Raw genomic sequence first — 24,569 nt, forward strand, 5'->3', positions numbered from 1 at the left:
TTCTCTTCAGAAAATAAAATGTACTACTAAATGACAAGGGAGTTCCTTCGTGACTAAGCAGTTAACGTACGCGCCTTTGGCATGGGAGACCCGGGTTCGATTCCCGGAGGGAGCTCATGTGGTTTGGATTCGTTAATAGGTAGGTCCCGTCTCATATAGCCTCGCTGCTGCAAGGGACATTAAAGTCAAAATTAATTCAACCCAACGAAATCACAAAGAATCTTTTAACCGTTCTTGCATCCCGTACACGTGTAATTTTCCTTCGATGGAAACTCATATTTCACCTAACTAATGTATAGGATTTATTACAAGTGTCTAAGGACCTTGTACTTTGTTTGAAGCAGGACTGTTACAATCTTAGATAATCGATAACTCAACGTTATTCATAATGTAACAACCCGTGGAGATTCCAAGAGAGAAAATTTTCTCAAGCACCACCACAGATGCTAGAAAATTGAAGGGATGCTACAACAAGATTTTCTGAGTCATAAATAGAAGAAAGAAGGAGAGGAAGAGAGTTTTTTTTTCACTGTTAAGGTTCAACCAGACCAGAAGTTGATCGATCTGACTCAAAAGATTTATGTCAAGAAGATTTTCATTGAAGCTCGGATGCGAATTATGCCTTCCAGCTTCGTAATAGGAAGAAAAGTTGAAGTGCTAACTTACCTGACATTGTTTCGCAAATTCACGTCTCACGTAACTTTGAACAAATCATAACTGTATCATGCATCAGTGCATAATGCTTAGGAATAAATGTCACTGCGGATAACCTTCAATTTTCAGTTCATTGATATTTAAATGAATCCAAAGAACATATCTCTAAAACCCGAGTAATGACTTAGGATTTATGTAAATATTAAAGTGAAAGCTTGATTGAAGGGAGAGCTCAGTTTCTTTAGACTACTAATCGGAGGCAAATTCTCGTAAGCACCTTTTAAGTGCAGATACTAAGACCAACTATGATTACAAAATGCAGGGTATGAATTAGTGTCGACCAAATATATGGGATGAAAATAAATGTTAAGCAGACAAAAGCCATGGTGATTGGAATGAACGGGGCGGTGTCAAATATAGAAGTAGGAAAGGAGAAAAGAGATCAGGTCATTAGTTTTCGATGCCTGGGTAGTATTGTTAGTAATGATGCAAAATGTGAACGTGAAATAAAAGCAAGGATAGGAATGGCGAAAGAAGTCTTTAGGAGAAAGAAAATAGTACTTCGTAAGACCTTGAATAAAGAGCTGAGAAAAAGATTCACAAAGTATTTCGTGTGGCGTATTGCGCTGTAAGACTCAGAAACATGGACGTTACGCAAAAGTGATGAAAACCGACTGGAAGCTTTCAAAATGTGGGTGTGGGAAAGAATGGAGAGAATTAGCTGGTTCGAGCGGAAAACGAATGAGAGTGTGTTAGAAGTGGTGGGGGACAAAAGAACAGTTTTAGATATTATTAAGAAGAGGAAGAGAAACTGGTTGGGACATTGCCTAAGAAGAAATTGTATCATGAGGGACGTCCTAGAGGGTATGGTGGCGGGAAAGAGAGGCAGAGGGCGAAGGAGATTACAATTAATGGATGATATAAAAACAGAAAGATCATACGTGAAGACGAAAAGGTTAGCGGAAGACCGTGGAGCGTGGAAGCTTCTCAGTTGCATCAAGTGACCTACCGATAATGGCAGAATACCTATGATGATGATAATTTACAGTATCATGATTATTATAAATTTAAATGTATTTACTTTTCTTTGGATTTACTTCTAAATTCACGTCCCTGAAGACATTTAATAAAACCTATGCATTTCTTTCTATTATTCTCACATCTACAAGTACATCACCACCGTACGTCACAACTTGGTGAATACCATTCAGGTGTAGACTCTGGTTGGGTTTGGGTACAAAACTTCGCGGCCAGAACCTCGCGGACCACAACCTCGCCGTCCAAAACCTCGCGGGACACAACCTCGCCTGGCCAAAACGCCAAAACCCCGCCTATCCAAAACCTCGCCGCCCAAAACGTCGCGGGCCAAAATCTCGCGGGGCCAAAACCTCGCCATCCAAAACCTCGCGGGCCAAAATCTCGCCGGGCCAAAACTTCGCCTTGCCAAAACCTCGTCTTCCAAAACCTCGCGCCCCAAAATATCGCCATACCCAAAATCTCGCCTGACCTAAAGCTCGTTGTAATGATCTCGCGACACAGAATCTCGCCTGGTCTAAATTAAGCGAGACGTAGTGTCGCCTGGGAAGAAATGTCGTCAGGATAAAACCTCTTCACGACGATTTCTTCAATTTAGTATGTTCTATGTATTACTATATGTATATATTTAGTAATAACACATAACTACATTAAAATAATGACAAGAAAAATTCTAATGCATGCTTTGGAAATCTATATATATAAAAATTAAATTACTATGTTTGTTACATTATACCTCTTGAGCCATCCTACCGATCTCAATCAAATTTTCAACATAGATGAGGTTCGAGCCTAGGATGTCTTTTATAATTTCACTTTGTCGGCACAACAAAAGGGAGCGGGAGTGGAATATATATATATATATATAGCCGTAGCTAGAGATTTCGGCGCCCGGGGCTAAGTAGAATTCGACGCCCCTACTCTCACCACACCAAGCTCTTCCTTCCTTTTTTTCTTTTTTCTTATAAGAAAAGCAGCAGATATTGTTATACTACACTGAATTTTTATTAAGCTGCAGGCGAGATTTTGTCCCGCGAGGTTTTGGGCGGCGAGGTTTTGGCCGGCGAGATTTTGGGCGGCGATGTTTTGGCTTTGCGAGATTTTGGGCGGCGAGGTTTTGGCCGGCGAGATTTTGGGCGGTGATGCTTCGGCCACGCGAGGTTTTGGGCGGCGATGTTTCGGCCGCGAGATTTTGTCCGTATCCCCTCTGGTTGCTGTCTTTAAATTTGCTTATTGCGTATTCCAGAACAAAATTGAATAACAATGGCGAGAACCCACCTCTCTGTTTCAGGATATGCTCGAGGTGAAATCTCGTGGACAAGTATTTTTTTTTCCTACTCGGACTTGACTTTTTGACACACTTAAACACATCGTAATTAATGAAATCAAGTATTCTGCTTACCAAATTAGGTAAGAATATTTTACAATTTGATCTCCTATTCGACTCCTGAGTTTCTCTGAAATCAATAAAAAAATTGATGAACCAGACTATTGTATTATCAGTTTTTCGGGTATTTGAAGAATGGTATCTGGTCGAAAGTTGATCGATTTTACTGCACTGATAATTTCCAAGAATTTTATCTTTGTATGGGATCAACTTTGTTAAGAGAATTTTTCAGAGAATTTTATAAGTTATTGAAAAAAGAGAGATGTCTACATAATTATTACAACCAGTTTTTTCTGCGTTTTTGTAAACTGAAACAATGATTGATTCTTTCCACTCTTGTTGCAATTCCTCCTTGTTCCAGATAAGGAGAATGAGTTTGTGTATTTCGTTCCACTTTTCCCCTCCAGCTAAAATTAACTCAGAGGGAATTTTGTCTATGCCCGGAGATTTGTGTTTCTCTAATTTCTTTGTAGCAATTTATGTTTCTGTTTTCGGTTAGGCTCTGAAAATATGGTTCTGCTGTATGCGTTTCACTTTCTTCACGAATGTTATATTTGGCTGCGTGCTGAGCAAATTGCCAAAGTAATCTTACCATCTGTGAGGATTACTCTGTCCGTTTACCTTAGTATATGAACGGGAGCTTGAAAGCCTTTCTTATCCCTTTATACATATATCTAATGCCTTTGATTTTAATATTATTCTCAAGTTCAATAAATTTAGCTTTCCAAAAATCATATTCCTCTGTTCTAAAAGTTTTGGAGGTTTTCCGTCTGATTTGAATGAAATTTTATGCAGTTATATCATTCGTTGAAGTTTTGCGTATCTCATCTTTTCGACTAGTTTAGTGCATTCCTCGTTGAACTATGGTTTGTTCCTATGTACGAAGAAAGATCGGAAATAAAGATTTCAAAGCATACATTACCTGACCATGATATTAGTGTGGTTTTTCGCGGAGGGCGCTGGTGTTGTATTTACATCAGTTTCTTGGTAAGTGCGGTGGGACAGGGAAACGGAGAGCGTCACTCTGCAGTGTATTCAACGATTTCTAAAAGTTGCAGTTTACATGCTATAAGTAGCCTAATCTGTTTCGCTTAACAAAGAACTTTATAAACTATAGAGTTTGTATTGAATGCAGGAATGGTTATTCCTGCAGTAATGCTGATTTATTGTGGATAATGACATATGCATGGAAATCAACAATTTAAGAACAACATAACAAGCAAGTGAGTTTGTACCGTCTATTAAGCAGATTGTATAAAAAATGATTACGTTTTATTCGATTTCATTATAAAAGAGGAGCAACCTGTAAAACGCATGAATAACGATACCAATGACTAAAAGATTAATTAACGGTTGATAGCTTAGAGACTTGCACAATACCTTGTAAGTGTAAGTTTAAATCAAGTTAAGGCTCGCGATGCTTGTGTTTGTCGTAAGTGTATGTTTATCGGTTCACAAATAAATTATTTTCTCGAGTTTTAACCAAGGAAGAATTCCGATACGTTTCTACTCGAGAACTGTGGAAGTCCTCTCCGTTGGTCTATTGGCTAGCGCATATGCCTTTGTTGTGCGTGGTTCTGGGTTGAAATCCCAGTGAGAGCTCAAAAATTAATTTTTCAATCTTTCACTTTCATTAATCATCTGTCTTCTCTAGCATAAAGAGCATAATCATGGGACATTCTACTAAAATTTCATTTCATTTTTTCGATGAATGTGAACCCTTTAGGGGGTGGGGTGGAAGGAGGTGAAAAAGAAATTTTTCCTTCATTTATTTTAAAGGACTATGGGATTGGATATCTTGCCTTTCGGGATTGACTTGTAAGATCTGATTACAGTGCATCTTTCTTTTAGGATTATTATCGAAATCCAGCCTTTTGGTAAATGTGGAATAACCCTTAAGAGATCCGGGGTTTTGGGACTATTTTTTAGATTTTCAGTCAAGCAGCTAGTGCATCGTCACTATTTATCCTAGGATCAAGGTTTATACCTCATTCTCTTCAGAATGGAGCTGGCTTTCAAATGATGCCATTTGTATGCTCATACCATATACCAGGAGCGGGAAAAATAATGTCAAAGGGAAATTTCGGAGGGAATTTTTTTCTCGCACTTTGAGCCCCACTGGAGCGACCCTGTGTGAACGTAGCCATCTAAAAAAAATCTGATAAATAGTACTTGGCATACTGAAAGTGTGTGCCAAATTTCAAGTTTCTATCTTGAATACCAAGGGCGGGAGAAATTTTATCAGGAATTCCCACCATGCCCCAAATTACCGTAAAATACCATGATCTCAGGTAAAAAATTTCCTCAGACATCCCTAATTACCCTAGGGTCATGTTTCGCCCATCATTCTCTTCAGAATAGAACTGCCTTTCAGGCGGTATGACTCACGTGTCTCCATCATGTATCTAAGGCGGGAAAATGAGGAAAAACGGGATTTTTTGGGTCTAAATGTCCTTTTTTCAACTTTTAGCCCCCCTGGACTCCCCCTGTTTTAACGCAGAGATCTGCAAAAAATCTGGTAAATACTACTCGGTGGGCTGAATGTTTATGCACAATTCCAATTTTCCAGGTGCAAAAGTAAGCCCGCCCAAAAAAAATATACCGACAATATCCCATATTCCCGTATACAGAGGGAAATTTTTAAACATTCCCTGAGACATCCCTAATTACCCTAGGGTCATGTTTCGCCCATCATTCTCTTCAGAATAGACCTGCCTTTCAGGCGGTACCATCTACTTGTCCCCATTATGTATCTAAGGCGGGAAAATTCCGTGAAAGGGATTTTTTGGTAAAAAATTTCCCTTTTTCAACGTTTAGCCCCTCTGTATCCCCCTGTTTTAACGCAGAAATCTGAAAAAAATCTGGTAAATACTACTCGGTGGACTGCATGTTTGTGCAAATTTTCAATCTTCTACGTGCAAAAATAAGCCCGCCAAAAATACTTTACATACTCCCCCCCCAAAAAAAGTATTACGCGAAAATATAAATTTTAGACTTATGACGTCATCACCTCCTATGTCTCGACACAGGAAGGTGTGAAACCATCCATAATGTCTTCTGCAATGCCTCTGGACTTGAAAAAAAAACCGGATGAAAAAGCTCAAATAGGAGAGTTATAACGCAATGTACCATGAAACACCCCGTATAGTACAAATTGTACCATGGGATCTCCAAAGGGATAAAAGTATTGATAAAACATCAGCGTATGGGTAATGTAGGCGTAAGTATCAATGGTTCGACACGTAATAAACTGACGACTTTTATGTGTGAGTACAGAAATTTCCCTTGAACTACCTCTGAATTTCTTTCAGACTCTAGGTCTCAGGTGACAAAGAATTAATTCTACTGTCTGTTTTCATACACAATGTAATTTTAAAACTTGGGAGCCTAGTGTTATATTTGTGTCTGTAATACATAATCATTTGTCGATTGACTTTAGTTTAGTTTAGTTTAGTTTAGACTTTAGTGGACTGAGTTTAGCCTGTAAGCACAAGTTGCATATAGTTCAAACATATCAGATGTACGGTCTTGTTTAACAAAAACTGACCCTACCCTTCCTCCATCTGAAAAGCCCTATATTGTTGTCCACATATGAAATTCAAAGACAAAGGCAATCACCTTTAAACAACTATATTTTTATTTCAAGTATTAAAACGTGCTATGTATGGTTGCAAGAGGGTTTTTTTTTTTTTTTCTAATACTGAACTTAGGTGCCCAAAATTGGCACTCATCTTCTTCATGAATTGATATAAGAAGCGGCCGCGTGGTTTCCGGCCAATTGTTTCATCACCGCGGTATGACTCCGAGGATATTGGGCTCATATGTACGAGAAACATCTGAGCTTCACTTGGCTTCACTCAAAAGAAAAGTCTAGAAACACAAAAATACATGCATACTTTTGTTTCCTTTGCTACGCTTACCTTTAACGCTCATTCCAACAGGACACTGCAATCACATCACACATCTACGCACACCAACAGCAAGTATAAGCTTTGCATATATAATATATCCTGACCCCCTTGTTCAGTTGACGAAGGACATACATAACACAACACTGGCAACTTTGTTGTATCTAGCTGATACACGACTGCTGTTTTGTGCACAGGCAGCCTCTTACATTGGACGCCAGTCACAGACTGCGGGACGTTATTATTTGAAACACCCATGTCGATATGACTGCCCAAGGTCAATGCCTATCCAGCACTACTACTAGTTCCGAGATTTGCGTCATGTAATTTTGGCCAGGTTTTGAGGGTCTCTGGACCACTGTGCACCGGTATCTTTGAGCAATGAGATAACAGTGGAAGACAAACTTCGTTCTTCGAACTTGATATTTTGGAAAACTTATGCCAGTGGTTTTGTTATTCAAATACATATCTATTCACTTTAATGAGTTTCAGCAGTAGCATTACTTTTATAACATAATGCATGTAATAGTTACCCTGAAAAAGTATTTTGTATTTCTTTTTTAATACGTAATTCATTTTTTTCTGAATTTCACTGGAGTTCAATTCCTTGGAAGGACAGGGAACCTTCAATTGTCAGCCACCACAGTTTAATCGCTCCTCTATTGCCTCCAATGTAACACTGGGTATATTTCTTTCAAATAAAGTTTTCAAAATATGGCAGAAATACTGGATTTTTTTAAAAATTACCAAACCATGCTGAATAATGACAGGTTAGACATCAGAGAGAGTTATTTTTAAATACCATCTCAATCAGGGGCGGATCCAAGTCTCCTTCGGAGGCGGTTCGGAGTGTGGCGGTAAAAGATTATTAGCTTCTCTCTGATCGGACTTTTGCAGCACATCCGAAAATGATCTCAATGCAAAAGAATTTTGTTACTCAAGACACTGCTTAGACAACCGGTCGGAGATCACATTGTCCAACTTGGTCGCAATTTGTAATACGTCTCATATCAAAACTACAGAATAGAACTTGCTTTAAACACTTTAAGCGCAGTTACCAAAGTATTAATTTGATTCACAGAGATGAACTTCGAGGTTTTGTTAATAGGAGAAGTAGGAATTCATTAGACTCGAATGCTACGAAATTCTTAGTATTTCTTTGTACAGGACTAAGGTTAGTTCATTCGCAAGTTATTGCCAAATTAATATGGAGAGTTTATGTACTTTTTTTTCAGTTCCTTAAAATATTCTGGAAATAACTTCTATAACTTTTGAAACTGTGTTTGTTTTAACTTGAACATATGCTTGAAGTGGTTTATTACAAACAGGACAAAAATAACTGTGATAGATTAACTAAAAGTAATCCGGTTAGATAGACTGTTATTTGTATTTTAGTTCCAAAACTGCCCGCCCGGACTCGTTCGCTGGTCAAGTAATAATTTTTGTGATATTTACTGTAACTTAACAAGTTTTTCTGTAGATAAATAACATGTTTGTCTTGTTGCAGGTTCGAAAACTTCAGCTTCTGACTATGTATACACATAAAAATCCGTTCTCCGGACAGCGGTGTATTGTGAAAATATACGGAATCCTCTTGTTGCTTAGCTACTACAGAAATCAGTACGGAGCATACGTTATCCGCATGATGCATAGGCACTGCCCTTAGATGTTACACCATGCCATTGCAGGATGTCTGATATCTAACAGTCTTCCTTATATATATATATATATATATATATATATATATATATATATATATATATATATATATATATATATATATATATATATATATGTTACCATCGTCCGCTGTTTGTTATATACGTCCATTTGTATGTGAGATTGTGACCGTTTCATACGGAAAGTACATATAGATGGAACATTTATACACAAACTATTATAAAACATTCGTTTCCAGTTATATGTTTGCTGTACGTTAAGTCCAAAAACTACAAGATTTACAAATGTAACATACGATATAATGTACGTCACATACATTTTTTTTCTCAGTGTACCCTAGAAGCGGCACTTAAAATGGCGACTCGTCTCAAAATTTGTTCAAGAGTAGAAGTGAAGTCAATTAAACGGAACTTTAGTTAAACAGAAATGAAAATTTAAGATTTGATAATAATTTTAGAGTAAACCTCGTTAACCGTGCACTATCGCCGGCTAGAGTCAAAATGAAGAGCCTATTAATAAAGATATACAGGGTGATTTTTTTAAAAAACGTCATGGATTTCATTTGCGCCTAAAATTTCTTACTGAAGTCCGATTTTCATGCGGTTTGCGGCCAATGTTCAAGAAACGATGAGAGATTTATAGCTTTATATATACTGATTTAAATTCATCCCGGGTAATACTGACAATGCCTCAAGAAAAGCAGCAAATATTCGTCAGTCTACCTTACATTTGGATTGAAGTAAGGTGAGATGCGGAGGTTTGAGTTTTCTCGATTAGATGGCAACATAGTCAAGGTTAACAGGAAACTGGGCCGTTGTATTGGGAATTATAGTGGTATACAGTTGTGTTAGTCTGTGCTTGTGATCAGGACACGGTAAGAATGGTGTACTGTTGGGAGCAACGTGTTTATCGTTAAGCGCTTTTGGAGAACGAAATCTGTTGTTGCTATGCAAAGAGCATTTAGAAACAAATTTGCCTCACGTCCTGCTCAGACAATAATGCAAAAACACAATAATTGCCGCTAGTGAATAAATGGGAAGAAATAGGATAGCTTCTGAGTGAGACAAGGAAGCATCGGACCCTGCAGGCGAGTGTTGTGGAAGATGTCGGTCGACGCGTTAGGTCGTCCAAGAAATCTCTCCATTGTTTGTCACAAGAAACCGACTATATTCAACATGTCAAAAGGGAGCGAAAACTGCAAAGTTAAGGCCATACAAAATTGTATTCCGCAAATCCGCTTCAAAAATCCAAAACCTCATTCTAATTGAAATTCACGCTATTGAATATTTGATGTTTTCTTTGTGGCGTGACCGGTATTACTAGCGATGAATTTAAACCGGGAAACACATTGTCCCATAAGTTTCCCATCCTTCTTTGATCATTTGCCACAAATCGCATGAAAATCGGATTTCAGTTAGAAATTCTAGACCCAAATGAAATCCACGAGTTATTAAATCACCCTATATTTCAATATCAATTTGGCTTCATAAACTATATGCTCTTCTTAGAGCATCAATTTTTAGGTAAATATAAGAGAATGATTTTAATTGAGTTTTCTCCATTTTCTTCAGAACTACATAGCTTTTACACCTCGTAAACAATTTAGGGGAAGAGAGTATAAAGTGGCCAGGGCGAGTAAAGTGGTCATCAGCACTTTTCTTGCCTGCATATATCTGACACCTATCGCAAGTAGGCCCAATCAGTTGCGTTAGTTGTCATTGTAGTTCTAGACAACAAAGAGGCCAGAGGCAATTGTTGTTCTGCTTGTGTGAAGAGAAAGGTGTATTCATCTATTGTTGATCTAAGATTAAGTATTAGTTTAACAATGATTTTCTACAAACTATATAGATCTTGATGATTATAAAATATTTTTATGTAATGCTTCTTAATTTTTCTATTATTTAGTAGTGCTTAAGTTTTGTTATTTCAGACCGAAAAAACAAATGTGCAGTATGGCGTGCAATCGGGCAAAGTAATCAGAAGCAGAAACGGGTAAAGTGACCATTTCACTCTGCCTGTGACCACTTTGCCCGACGCTTACAATTGATCCAAATATTGCTAAGTTATATAATAAATTTGACTTAATTAACAAGTCAATTGTAGTCCATAAATTCTCACATCGAATCATGGCGCCGCGCAGGGCCGCCCACAGGGGGGATGTATGGCGCAAGCTGCGCCATTGAGAAAAATTTGGGGGGGGATTTTACTCTACTTTCGAACTAGCAATGTTACTGTCGGAATAGCATTAAAACACGATTTTGAGAAGCTAATTTTCAAAAATTTTCCGGGGTAAACCCCCGTACCCCCTGCTTCGATACTCGATGAATGAAGTACTGCGCAAGTAGACGTATGAAAGGAAAGGTTGGTTCGTTTTAAGAGAGAAGGGCCGCCCACAGGAGGGATAAATGGCGCAAGTTGTGCCATCGAGAAAAAAATTGGGGGGAATCAAAAAATTGGGGAAGAATTTTACTCTAATGTCGCATAAGTAATTTTGCTGTCGTCAGAATAACATTGGAACACGATGCGATTTTTTTTTTTTTTTAATCTCGAGAATGAATCCCCCTACCCCCTGCTTAGAAACTATGAATGAAGTACCGCGCAAGTTGGTATATGAAAGGATGGGCGGGTCGGTTTATCGCTTTGTGTAGGTAATTTACCCATTTTCTGCTGGGAGCATTTATTTATTTCTTATTTATACCATATACGACACTTAATAAGTAATGCTGTTCAATTGCTACATGATGTATAATAAATGAATTAATGATAATATTTTGTATAGTTTTCTGTTTGTGCGATTACATTTTCCAGGGCCTGCGGTAAACTTGAAACCAGCTCAAAAGTGGCATCACTTTGGGGGGGGGTGCGCCATCAGCTTTGGGGGGGAAGGGCACCCCTGGCGCCGCGAATGATATTCCATAAACAACAGACATTGTGGGGGAGCATGTCCACTTTGCCCGACTAGGTTGGGTATAGTGGTCATTTTGTATGACTTGAAATTATCAATAATTACTGCGTAAAGTTTCTTCAAAACAGGTTCATTTAAATATATCATAAAACTTAATAACGTTAGTATATTATAAAAATTTTACTTACTTGCTAGCATATTTCTATAAGACCGAAAAAAATTAAAATTTCTTAGGGTGGCCGCTTTACCCACCCTTCCCCTAATATCTGTTGATTTCAATACGTTTCATCTTTGGACTGTTTCTTTTTCTCATTTTTGGTTGAACGTTACGAGTAGCTGCTTTTGGTATAATCTCCATATATAGGTTTGGCAACACTAGTTTAAAGAAGCAATGTGGAATTATTCTTGTTCGCTCAGCAAACGATTTCCTTTCTCCCTTTAAGACCTTAACTTTCCTTCTTTTATTTCTTCTTCTCCGGAAAGCCATGGACTCCCACCGCAAATCGCTTTGTCTCATTAGAAGCCGGTGGTTGAAGGACCTAATTCTGTGGTTGCTACCGCTCAAAAACGATCTTCCGGGCACCTGGAGTCTTTGGGTAATTGTTGTAATGGGTGAGGAAGGAGCGATTTCAAAGTCAGAGTAGAGGGATTGCATCTTTAGCCCTTTCCAAAGAGATGCCTTCAGATTAAAGCTCTTCCTTCTGAGTTTCCAAATGAAGTGAGGTCTCCTCAAGACCTACTCTTAATCGCAACTCTTGATAATAATCCTATTTCCACTTATACACTCATCATCGCTTTCCGGTAATCGTTAGGTTTTTGCTGATGGAATACTTTTCCTATAACTAACAAGATAATATCAAGAATTCTAAAGTATTCGATGCAACAATTAGATTTCATACAAATCCTTACTTTCAGAATTAGTAAAACAGTATTTTCTACTGATATCCTTTCTATTTTAACTTTGTATGAATTCTAGGAGAACTTGGCATAATGAAGAGACACATTGGTCTACTTTATATACACATATACAGGGTAATTGTTTTTTTTTTTTTTAACGGATTTCATTTGGGTCTAGAATTTCTAACTGAAGTCCGATTTTCGTGCGGTTTGTGGGAAATGATCGTGAAAGGATGGGAGATTTAGGGAACTATGTTTACTGGTTTAAATTCACCCTTGGTAATATGGACAACGCCTCAAGAAAAACAGCAAATATTCGCAAGTGTAACTTACAATTGGAATGAGGTTTTGGATTTTTTAACCGAAATCGCACAATAGAAATTATTAAGTGTTAATGATAATACAAATTAAGCGTTAGTGGTGACAGCCATAAATGACATGTTGAATATCTATAGCCGGTTTCTTGAGACAAACGACGAAGAGATTTCTTGGTCGATATAAGGAGTCGATAATTGAGATTACCTACAACAACCGTCTGCGGGATGCGTACTTCCCAGAATCACTCACGAGGAAACGGTCTTAAGTGTAAACAACCGATTTGGCGTGGGTCCGGATATGTGTTACGGGAGACCAAAAGGGAGACACGTATTTTGGCGTTTGGGCCCATACGCAGAAATATTCGAAATACGGGGCCCCAAAGTGGCCCTACGTGCTATAACTAGGAAGCGAATGCCGTTACTTGTACACAACCGATTTTGCTGGGGTCCGGATATGTGTTACGGGAGACCAAAGTAGGAGACACGTATTTTGGCGTTTGGGCCCATACGCAGAAATTTCCGAAATACGGGACCCTAAAGTGGTCCTACATGCTATAACTAGGAAGCAAATGACGTTACTTGTACACAACCGATTTGGCTGGGGTCCGGATGTGTGTTACGGGAGACCAAGGTAGGAGACATGTAATTTGGCGTTTGGGCCCATACGCAGAAATTTCCGAAATATGGGGCCGCAAAGTGGCCCTACATGCCATAACTAGGAAGCGAATGACGTTACTGGTACAAAATGTTGGCCTGGGTTCGAATATGTTATAATATATCCGAAGGTATGAGACTTGTGTTTGTTGTTAAGTCCCACAAAAAGGAATGTCGAATGTACAGGGTCCGATATTGGTAGATTTTCAATAAGGTCATGAGGTTGGCGTATATGGTACCCATGTAATTCTGAACAGATGTTCAGCTGGAACGAGCCGTCGAGGGGGATCTGCTGACCACGAGGGTGTCAACGGAGCGAAAGAATATTTGCGTTTTTCTCTTGTATTTCTATAGCTAGGATGTGTGGATACCGGGCGGTACACTTTTGTGCAAGAGAGTGAACATTAATATTTAATCGATACGGCGTGTGTTGTCAGGAAACCGGGCACAGTGGCGGAAGTACAGTTTGCCGCCCTGTCAGGTTTTGTCGGAAGATAAACTACATGTCTTCGACTTGGGCTTATAATAGCCATATCCGGATACCACCCAAAGCGGTTGTGTACAAGTAACGTCATTCGCTTCCTAGTTATGGCATGTAGGGCCACTTTGGGGCCCCGTATTTCGGAAATTTCTGCGTGTGGGCCCAAACGCCAAAATACGTGTCTCCTACTTTGGTCTTCCGTAACACATATCCGGACCCCAGCCAAATCGGTTGTGTACAAGTAACGCCATTCGCTTACTAGTTATAGCAGGTAGGGCCATTCTGGGGCCCCGTATTTCGAATATTTCTGCGTATGGGCCCAAACGCCAAAATACGTGTCTCCTACTTTGGTCTCCCGTAACACATATCCGGACCCCAGCCAAATCGGTTGTTTACACTTAAGACCGTTTCCTCGTTAGAACCGATCCTGTTTCTTCCAATTTATTCACTAGCGACCATATTATGTTCCTGTATGGAGCAGACGTGAGGCAAGTTTGTTTCTAAATGCCCTTTGAGTAGCAACAACAGGCTCCGTTAACATAAAACTTTTAAAGATAAACGCATCTTGCTCCAGAGAGTACACTATTCTCACTGTGTCCTGATCATATTCACACAGTAGCAAAGAATTGTACATCACAATTCCCAATACAACGGCCCAGTTTTCTATTTCTTATTGACCTTGGCGAGATAAAAATTTAACGAAGAAAACTCAAAACTCCACACCGCACCGCACCCCATTCCAATTGTAAGGTACACTGAGAAAAATCCATTCTCCGGACAGCGGTATATTGCACAAATATACGGAATCCTCTTGCTTACTACCGAAATCAGTACGGAGCATACTTTATCCATATGCTACATAGGCATTGGCCTTAGATGTTACACTATGTCGTTACAGGATGTCTGATATCTAACAGTCTTCCTTATATTACATACATAGTTACCTTCGTCAGCTATAGGGTAAGTTTGGGTGAATCCGGACAGTTGTAATGTTTCTTTCTTTTACTACTACCCCGCTAAACGAAAATATCCAATACTTCGTCATATTATTTAATGATATGTTGGTATGCAATGTACAACTAAAATAGTTTTCCTGGAATGGCATGTTAAGAAATAAAAAAATAATTTTCTGAAAGTTGACGAAATCTTTGATTTGCAAATTTGGAAGGGTGAATCCAGACAGTAGGTTGGAGATTCCGGACACTGAAGTTTGAAGAAAGATATATACATGATAGATATATTTTAGTTATTATTGCTACACTAACATTCTAACATGATAAGTACAGAATATAAATACAAATACATGATAAATACATACAATTACGGACATAGCAATTTTTATACTAATTTCTTTACTGTTGAAATTGTAAGTTAAATGCACAGTAGTGTAACTATCACTATAGCGTTTAATCATTAAACGTAGTAATCACATTTGTTTCCATTAGAACTACATTTCACCACTATATAATAAGTGTGCACTGAGACTACCATTTATTATTATTATTATTATTATTATTATTATTATTATTATTATTATTATTATTATTATTATTATTATTATTATTATTATTATTGTGCGTTAATTACGTCTGCCAGTTTTGTGAAGCACTAGTCATAATTCAGATACATCATCCACAGATAAAATATAGTTTCTTATCACCTGCCACACATCTTTCATGAAACCAGGTCTTACACACAGTACAGGACACCCAGGAATCGTATTTGCTTCATGATGGTGCATAATAATTCTTCCCACAAAATCCTATGGTGACTCAGTGATAGAGCTTTCATTTCTGCTGCATGGGGTCCCTAGTTCGATCCCAGCTCGCATCAAGGGATCTTTGTGGTGGACAAGCATTGTGTACGTGCAATTTATCAGGGTTCTCCCGTTTACTCCCATTTTCTTCATTCCACTATTTCATTCTTTTCTCATCATCACCGTCTCCTTTAGCCTAGCCGGCATAACCGTGGAGCGTAAAACTAAATGATTTCATTTTATTTTGACTTCATTTAAAGATACGTAAGCCTTTACACAATATGCCCCAATAATAAATCTGGTTTAGAAGTTGTTATCGATCGTGGATCTCTCGTGATAAAGAAATATTCTTATAACCACTAGATGACGTTAGGAAAACAATCAGGATATAAGTTCTGTTCACAAATGTATAAAACGAGACGAGACGAGGAGAAAAATACCTCGAAAATCGAGACGAGACTTCTATCTAATTTACGAGGCGAGACAACCTTATTTTTCGCCTCGTGGCAACACTTTTAGCAAATAATGCAATCTCTTTACACTTTCATTCCCTTCCTCTTCCATGCAAAATTTTCAGCAAGAAGTGCAGTTTATGTCGTAAATAATAACACTTGAAGCCTCACACAGCAAAGCTTTTCGTGATATATTTCCCTTTAAAACTTTCTAACGTCTTCCGAGTTACCACTGAAGCGACATAAGTAAAGAGACCGAAATATTGTGGGATAGATTGCAGGCATAGGGGAAACGTACCGACTGGTTTGTTCTCTTGAACGCGTTTTAAAATATACGGAACGATGCAGTGTGGAAGGTTTTACACTCAAGCCCGTCTCCCCAACATTGGACCAGGTTCTTCGTTAACATGTCGCTTTTCTTATATCCTCTTTTTCTCTTTCTTTGTAGAAGAAGAAGTAGACAAATAAAAGTAAGGAAAAGACAATCGGATAAGAGGAAATAAGAGAAGATAGAAATCGAAGTTCAAACGATGAGGAAAACGAATGCAGGAACATAACGTACCCAAGCGACGCTCGTTGCAGGCTGGCTTTACGACAAGGACTTTGCATATTCTTCTTCGTAGCAAGCGACAAACAAAGAGAGCGGATAAAGAACAAAAGCAAATAGTCAAATGACGATAGAAGAAATACAAAGAATAAAAAAGAAGGAACAACCTCCTTTTCATTTTATTTTTTTGGGGGATTTTTTTTTTTTCAAATAACACACAACCCTGGTTTATCTGCTATTTCTGTTCCCCCTTGTTGTCTCAGAATTGCAAACTCATCCTGTTTGGCAATGAGAGGAGAGGAAAGAACTGTTGCAAATCGAGATTTGGACTCAAAAACATTTTTTTTGGGGGGGGTCCAAAATCAAATATCTAAACGTATTTATATGGACATTTCAGTATAGGTCTTGTTCAGTTCAAACACTATTTTCCGCCAACAAGAATTCGTTTGAAAATCTCTATCAAAGGTACGGAGCCCATCGATCTAGAAATTGTTCATACAAACCGACAACCCGTACATTGACAACAAATTTGCGCTATTGGTGTCGCCAGGTGTGCACAGAAAAGCACGTCATTTCCAAAGATAAAAAAAGTAATTTAAATACCTTTCTTAATTAAAATAGTCACCGTCTGTAACTACAAAATGTTGCCATCCCGTAGCCAATAATTGGATTCCGTAAAAAAGAAAGTCTGGAGTTTGCAATACAAAGAATTCCTCAATTGCAAGTTGCACCGTGCAAATAGCAGAGAAAGATTTCGCCGTCAAGAAGTAATGGAGATTCCAGAAGACGTGATAGTCGAAGGGAAAGATGCCAACAGAATAGGGTGGCCGAGGGAGGGTTTCATACTTTGGTAACCTAACGAAGATATGATGGATCACACTCACCATAATACGATGAAGAAAGGGATTTCGGGACACTCCTCTGAATGCTGATCATAATACACCTACTGTCCTCAGCTTTTATGATTGTCATAGGAAATGCACATTTTATAAGAGACAATACCATGCGAGGCATCTTTCAACATTTTTAATGTATTTAGAGAACTGATAATTCTTGTCGACCGCTTTCAACTTATATGGTACGGAAACATGCAAAGAAGGGAAGGTGCCTATCACCTAGACAGGTCGGAAGGATGTGAACAAGGAAGGTCATTACCAGGTAAATAGGTGGAAGCATGTTAAGAAGAGAATGTTACTACCATATAGGTAGATCGGAAGAATTGGAATAAGGGAAGCTCATTAACATGTGAGTAGTTCGGAACAATATAAAATAGGGAAGATCATTACCACGTGGGCAGGTTGGAAGCATGGGAAGAAGAGAAGGCACTACCATGTAGCCAGGTTGAAAGCATAGGAAGAAGTGAAGCTCAGTACAACGTAGATAGGTCGGCATTGAGGTAGATAGGCACTGTCGACCTTTAATCTAAATGTCGTGGATTAAGACAAATACTTGTGCCATATAGTCCAGACAACGTCAGATCAAAGTACATTAACATACACACATCTAGAAGACAGCTACTTAATAGTGGAATCGTAGTGATTACGTCATCGTCTTCCCAATTGAAATTGCGAAAGAGGAGACTAATAATCAGGAGCGTCATTTCAGATTTTGCTTGGGGGGGGGGCAAGACCCCCTGATATAAGTAAAATTTCGCGTTTTTTGCTGAATTTCTATTTTATTGATAACTTCTGTATAAATCTCAACCGTAAGGGGGCAATTGGCGCTCCCTGCCTCCTAAATGACGCCCCTGCAGATAATCAAAGCATTTTGTGACTGAAAAAAGTTTACGTGACAATTTCATCGAATGCATATATTCTTAATCGTGAAACCAGGCGAAAGTGGTTGAAAAACACCAAATGAACACAGTTAAAACCAAATGGAGCAATTCAAAGAATGTATGAAACATATCCAATTCAATAAGGTTTTGGTAGTGCCCAAAATCGGAAATAAAATACACCTCAAAAGTAATACAAAATAAATGAATGAAGTGACTGCTAAACAAACATCAAGAAGAACTAGATTAATATCTTTCTCAATTGAAGAAGTGAGTGTCAAATGTAACAAATATCGGATAGCTTCTAAGGTATCGTAGGTGTAGACCAGCGAGAGATGCAGAAGATAAAATGTGTTGTTTCTAACTTTTATTACTGCCATACCTGAATTATCTGAATCCACGTTGAATGCAGAGCCACCTAGGAGACAAGAAAACGTTGTTGACTAGTACGACAAAAGATTGGTACTGTTTATTGCAGATTTATTCTGGAGTGAGATGTGGAAATTCCAAATTCAAGAAAAGTTTGTGAAAGTACGTACTTTTCATTGATTACAGCGCCACCGGAAACGAATCGAAAAAAGTTTCGGATACAATTTATTTATTTTCCTCTATAGAATCCGAATTTCCAATAAAAATTTAGATCTTCATTTGTGTTTTCAAAGTTTCACGCTCTTCACCCTATTGGAACTAAGGGGTACTAATTTCAACACAGGGGAATTTCCCCGTTCAGAATATTAACTTTTTATTTCAAATATATTTCAAGCCCGATGCTTACTTATTGAGATATTTTGCAGTCTTAAGTTAAAAAAACCACCCCGTATAATAGGAGTGGGATCGGAGGATACACAACTTGATGATGACATCTCTCATAGACATCACTATATACTGATAGGAAATTAAAAAAAATACAGTAACCATAAAATGATTGTAGATCAGGTTCTAACAGGAATAGTGTCATGAAACTTGTATCATTCCACGTGCAAGAGACGACAGTCTCTATGTTTTAAATCAAGATTGATAGAAGTACGGGAAAAGTTAAAATTAATCAGGTGAACAACAAGGTATGTCTATCAAGTACTACGTACATCGAGTATTACATGAAAGTACAAAATTGTTACTCCGTCTGCAATATATTGTAAGGATCCCCACATTACAGCGTGAGCACATGTTTACAAGCCATACGTTCTATTGTTTATGAGCAGCAGACGATACACAAAAGAAGGAAGACACGAAGAGCAACATGATGGGAACCGAAGGAGAACAAGATACCTGAAGAGGGCCTATGAAAGTGGAGGCATTAGTTGACCACTGATCGCTAAGCCTTAATTAGCTCTGGAGGTCGCATTGGGCAAAGGGGCTCTACCTTTCCTAAAATCCCTGGAGGCTGCCTTGAAGCAAAGGGGAATCTTCAACACAAATCATACCTTGCGAGATTGCAATGAGCCGAGGAGGTTACCTAAGGACCATAACCTGAAGTCACTACAAAACACCCATGTGGCTGCCATAAGCGAAGGGGTTTCCGTATAAAACCTTCTGGTCATAAGGAAGACACGAAGACCAACACGACGGGATCCGAAAGAGAACGAGCCACCTGAAGACGGCCTATAAAAGAGGAACCAAAGAAGACGGAGGTATCAGTTGACCACTGATTGCTAAGCCTTAATTAGCTCTGGAGGTCGCATTGGACAAAGGGGCTCTACCTTTCCTAAAATCCGTGGAGGCTGCCTTGAAGCAAAGGGGATTCCTCAACACAAACCATACCTTGCGAGGCTGCCATGAGCCGAGGAGGTTACCTAAGGACCATACACTGAAGTCGCTTCAAGACAACCCAGTGGCTGCCATGAGCTAACGGGTTTCCGTATGAAACCTTCTGTTCATAAGGAAGACACGAAGATCAACACGACGGGATCCGAAAGAGAACGAGCCACCTGAAGACGTCCTAAAAAAGAGGAACCAAAGAAGACGGAGGTATCAGTTGACCACTGATTGCTAAGCCTTAATTAGCTCTGGAGGTCGCATTGGACAAAGGGGCTCTACCTTTCCTAAAATCCGTGGAGGCTGCCTTGAAGCAAAGGGGATTCCTCAACACAAACCATACCTTGCGAGGCTGCCATGAGCCGAGGAGGTTACCTAAGGACCATACACTGAAGTCGCTTCAAGACACCCCAGTGGCTGCCATGAGCTAAGGGGTTTCCGTATAAAACCTTCTGTTCATAAGGAAGACACGAAGATCAACACGACGGGATCCGAAAGAGAACGAGCCACCTGAAGACGGCCTATAAAAGAGGAAAGAAAGAAGACGGAGGTATCAGTTGACCACTGATTGCTAAGCCTTAATTAGCTCTGGAGGTCGCATTGGGCAAACGGGCTCTACCTTTCCTAAAATCCGTGGAGGCTGCCTTGAAGCAAAGGGGATTCCTCAACACAAACCATACCTTGCGAGGCTGCCATGAGCCGAGGAGGTTACCTAAGGACCATACACTGAAGTCGCTTCAAGACAAGCCAGTGGCTGCCATGAGCTAAGGGGTTTCCGTATAAAACCTTCTGTTCATAAGGAAGACACGAAGATCAACACGACGGGATCCGAAAGAGAACGAGCCACCTGAAGACGGCCTATAAAAGAGGAACCAAAGAAGACGGAGGTATCAGTTGACCACTGATTGCTAAGCCTTAATTAGCTCTGGAGGTCGCATTGGACAAAGGGGCTCTACCTTTCCTAAAATCCGTGGAGGCTGCCTTGAAGCAAAGGGGATTCCTCAACACAAACCATACCTTGCGAGGCTGCCATGAGCCGAGGAGGTTACCTAAGGACCATACACTGAAGTCGCTTCAAGACAACCCAGTGGCTGCCATGAGCTAACGGGTTTCCGTATGAAACCTTCTGTTCATAAGGAAGACACGAAGATCAACACGACGGGATCCGAAAGAGAACGAGCCACCTGAAGACGTCCTAAAAAAGAGGAACCAAAGAAGACGGAGGTATCAGTTGACCACTGATTGCTAAGCCTTAATTAGCTCTGGAGGTCGCATTGGACAAAGGGGCTCTACCTTTCCTAAAATCCGTGGAGGCTGCCTTGAAGCAAAGGGGATTCCTCAACACAAACCATACCTTGCGAGGCTGCCATGAGCCGAGGAGGTTACCTAAGGACCATACACTGAAGTCGCTTCAAGACACCCCAGTGGCTGCCATGAGCTAAGGGGTTTCCGTATAAAACCTTCTGTTCATAAGGAAGACACGAAGATCAACACGACGGGATCCGAAAGAGAACGAGCCACCTGAAGACGGCCTATAAAAGAGGAAAGAAAGAAGACGGAGGTATCAGTTGACCACTGATTGCTAAGCCTTAATTAGCTCTGGAGGTCGCATTGGGCAAACGGGCTCTACCTTTCCTAAAATCCGTGGAGGCTGCCTTGAAGCAAAGGGGATTCCTCAACACAAACCATACCTTGCGAGGCTGCCATGAGCCGAGGAGGTTACCTAAGGACCATACACTGAAGTCGCTTCAAGACAAGCCAGTGGCTGCCATGAGCTAAGGGGTTTCCGTATAAAACCTTCTGTTCATAAGGAAGACACGAAGATCAACACGACGGGATCCGAAAGAGAACGAGCCACCTGAAGACGGCCTATAAAAGAGGAACCAAAGAAGACGGAGGTATCAGTTGACCACTGATTGATAAGCTTTAATTAGCTCTGGAGGTCGCATTGAACGAAGGGGCTCTACCTTTCCTAAAATCCCTGGAGGCTGCCTTGAAGCAAAGGGGATTTCTCAACACAAACCATACCTTGCGAGGCTGCCATGAGCCGAGGAGGTTACCTAAGGACCATACACTGAAGTCGCTTCAAGACAACCCAGTGGCTGCCATGAGCTAAGGGGTTTCCGTATAAAACCTTCTGTTCATAAGGAAGACACGAAGATCAACACGACGGGATCCGAAAGAGAACGAGCCACCTGAAGACGGCCTATAAAAGAGGAAAGAAAGAAGACGGAGGTATCAGTTGACCACTGATTGCTAAGCCTTAATTAGCTCTGGAGGTCGCATTGGGCAAACGGGCTCTACCTTTCCTAAAATCCGTGGAGGCTGCCTTGAAGCAAAGGGGATTCTTCAACACAAACCATATCTTGCAAGGCTGTCTTGAGCCGAGGAGGTTACCTAAGGACCATAACCTGAAGTCACTACAAGACAACCCAGTGGCTGCCATGAGCTAAGGGGTTTCCGTATAAAAACCTTCTAGTCATAAGGAAGACACGAAGATCAATACGACGGGAACCGAAAGAGAACGAGCCACCTGAAGACGGCCTATAAAAGAGGAACCAAAGAAGACGGAGGTATCAGTTGACCACTGATTGCTAAGCCTTAATTAGCTCTGGAGGTCGCATTGGGCAAAGGGGCTCTACCTTTCCTAAAATCCGTGGAGGCTGCCTTGAAGCAAAGGGGATTCCTCAACACAAACCATACCTTGAGAGGCTGCCATGAGCCGAGGAGGTTACCTAAGGACCATACACTGAAGTCGCTTCAAGACACCCCAGTGGCTGCCATGAACTAAGGGGTTTCCGTATAAAACCTTCTGTTCATAAGGAAGACACGAAGATCAACACGACGGGATCCGAAAGAGAACGAGCCACCTGAAGACGGCCTATAAAAGAGGAAAGAAAGAAGACGGAGGTATCAGTTGACCACTGATTGCTAAGCCTTAATTAGCTCTGGAGGTCGCATTGGGCAAACGGGCTCTACCTTTCCTAAAATCCGTGGAGGCTGCCTTGAAGCAAAGGGGATTCTTCAACACAAACCATATCTTGCAAGGCTGTCTTGAGCCGAGGAGGTTACCTAAGGACCATACACTGAAGTCGCTTCAAGACAAGCCAGTGGCTGCCATGAGCTAAGGGGTTTCCGTATAAAACCTTCTGTTCATAAGGAAGACACGAAGATCAACACGACGGGATCCGAAAGAGAACGAGCCACCTGAAGACGGCCTATAAAAGAGGAAAGAAAGAAGACGGAGGTATCAGTTGACCACTGATTGCTAAGCCTTAATTAGCTCTGGAGGTCGCATTGGGCAAACGGGCTCTACCTTTCCTAAAATCCGTGGAGGCTGCCTTGAAGCAAAGGGGATTCTTCAACACAAACCATATCTTGCAAGGCTGTCTTGAGCCGAGGAGGTTACCTAAGGACCATACACTGAAGTCGCTTCAAGACAAGCCAGTGGCTGCCATGAGCTAAGGGGTTTCCGTATAAAACCTTCTGTTCATAAGGAAGACACGAAGATCAACACGACGGGATCCGAAAGAGAACGAGCCACCTGAAGACGGCCTATAAAAGAGGAACCAAAGAAGACGGAGGTATCAGTTGACCACTGATTGCTAAGCCTTAATTAGCTCTGGAGGTCGCATTGGACAAAGGGGCTCTATCTTTCCCAAAATCCCTGGAGGCTGCCTTGAAGCAAAGGTGATTCCTCAACACAAACCATACCTTGCGAGGCTGCCATGAGCCGAGGAGGTTACCTAAGGACCATAAACTGAAGTTGCTTCAAGACACCCCAGTGGCTGCCATGAGCGAAGTGGTTCCCTTACAAAATATTCCTTCCTTCACCCCCTGGTCATAAGGAATATTTAAGTTGTTAACTATGTAAGCACAAAGACTATTTTTTATTTTTGTAAAATAAATAGTAAAATAGATATATATTTTTGTAAAATTTTGTAATTTTCTATTTTTGACAGAATCCCAAACTGGCATTGTCTCAAGCCATACAAATTATGGCATATATATATATATATATATATATATATATATATATATATATATATGTATATGATTATTACTGACATCTAGAGACTTAAGCCCGTCATGTATGCGGAATGATATCCCTCGGCGATCACACTATCGAAGGAAGGGGGAATGTAAGAATCGGCCTGACACCTGTTCATTAGGTACCATAACGGAATTTGCCTGGTGTGAATGAGAAAAGCTTAAGTAAATCTTACTTAGGATGACTGGCCTAAGAAATCTGTTATACCTTTTGCAACTGAATGTCCTTACCGGAAATCGAACAGGGTACCACTCGCACTCTGTCTCCAAAAGTTTTAAAAATATGCAACTTATCGTGGGAAAAATAGACAGCGGCA

This window comes from Thermobia domestica, chromosome 15 (assembly GCF_964235325.1).
Source record: "Thermobia domestica chromosome 15, izTheDome1.hap1.1, whole genome shotgun sequence".
Classification (NCBI taxonomy): Eukaryota; Metazoa; Arthropoda; class Insecta; order Zygentoma; family Lepismatidae; genus Thermobia; species Thermobia domestica.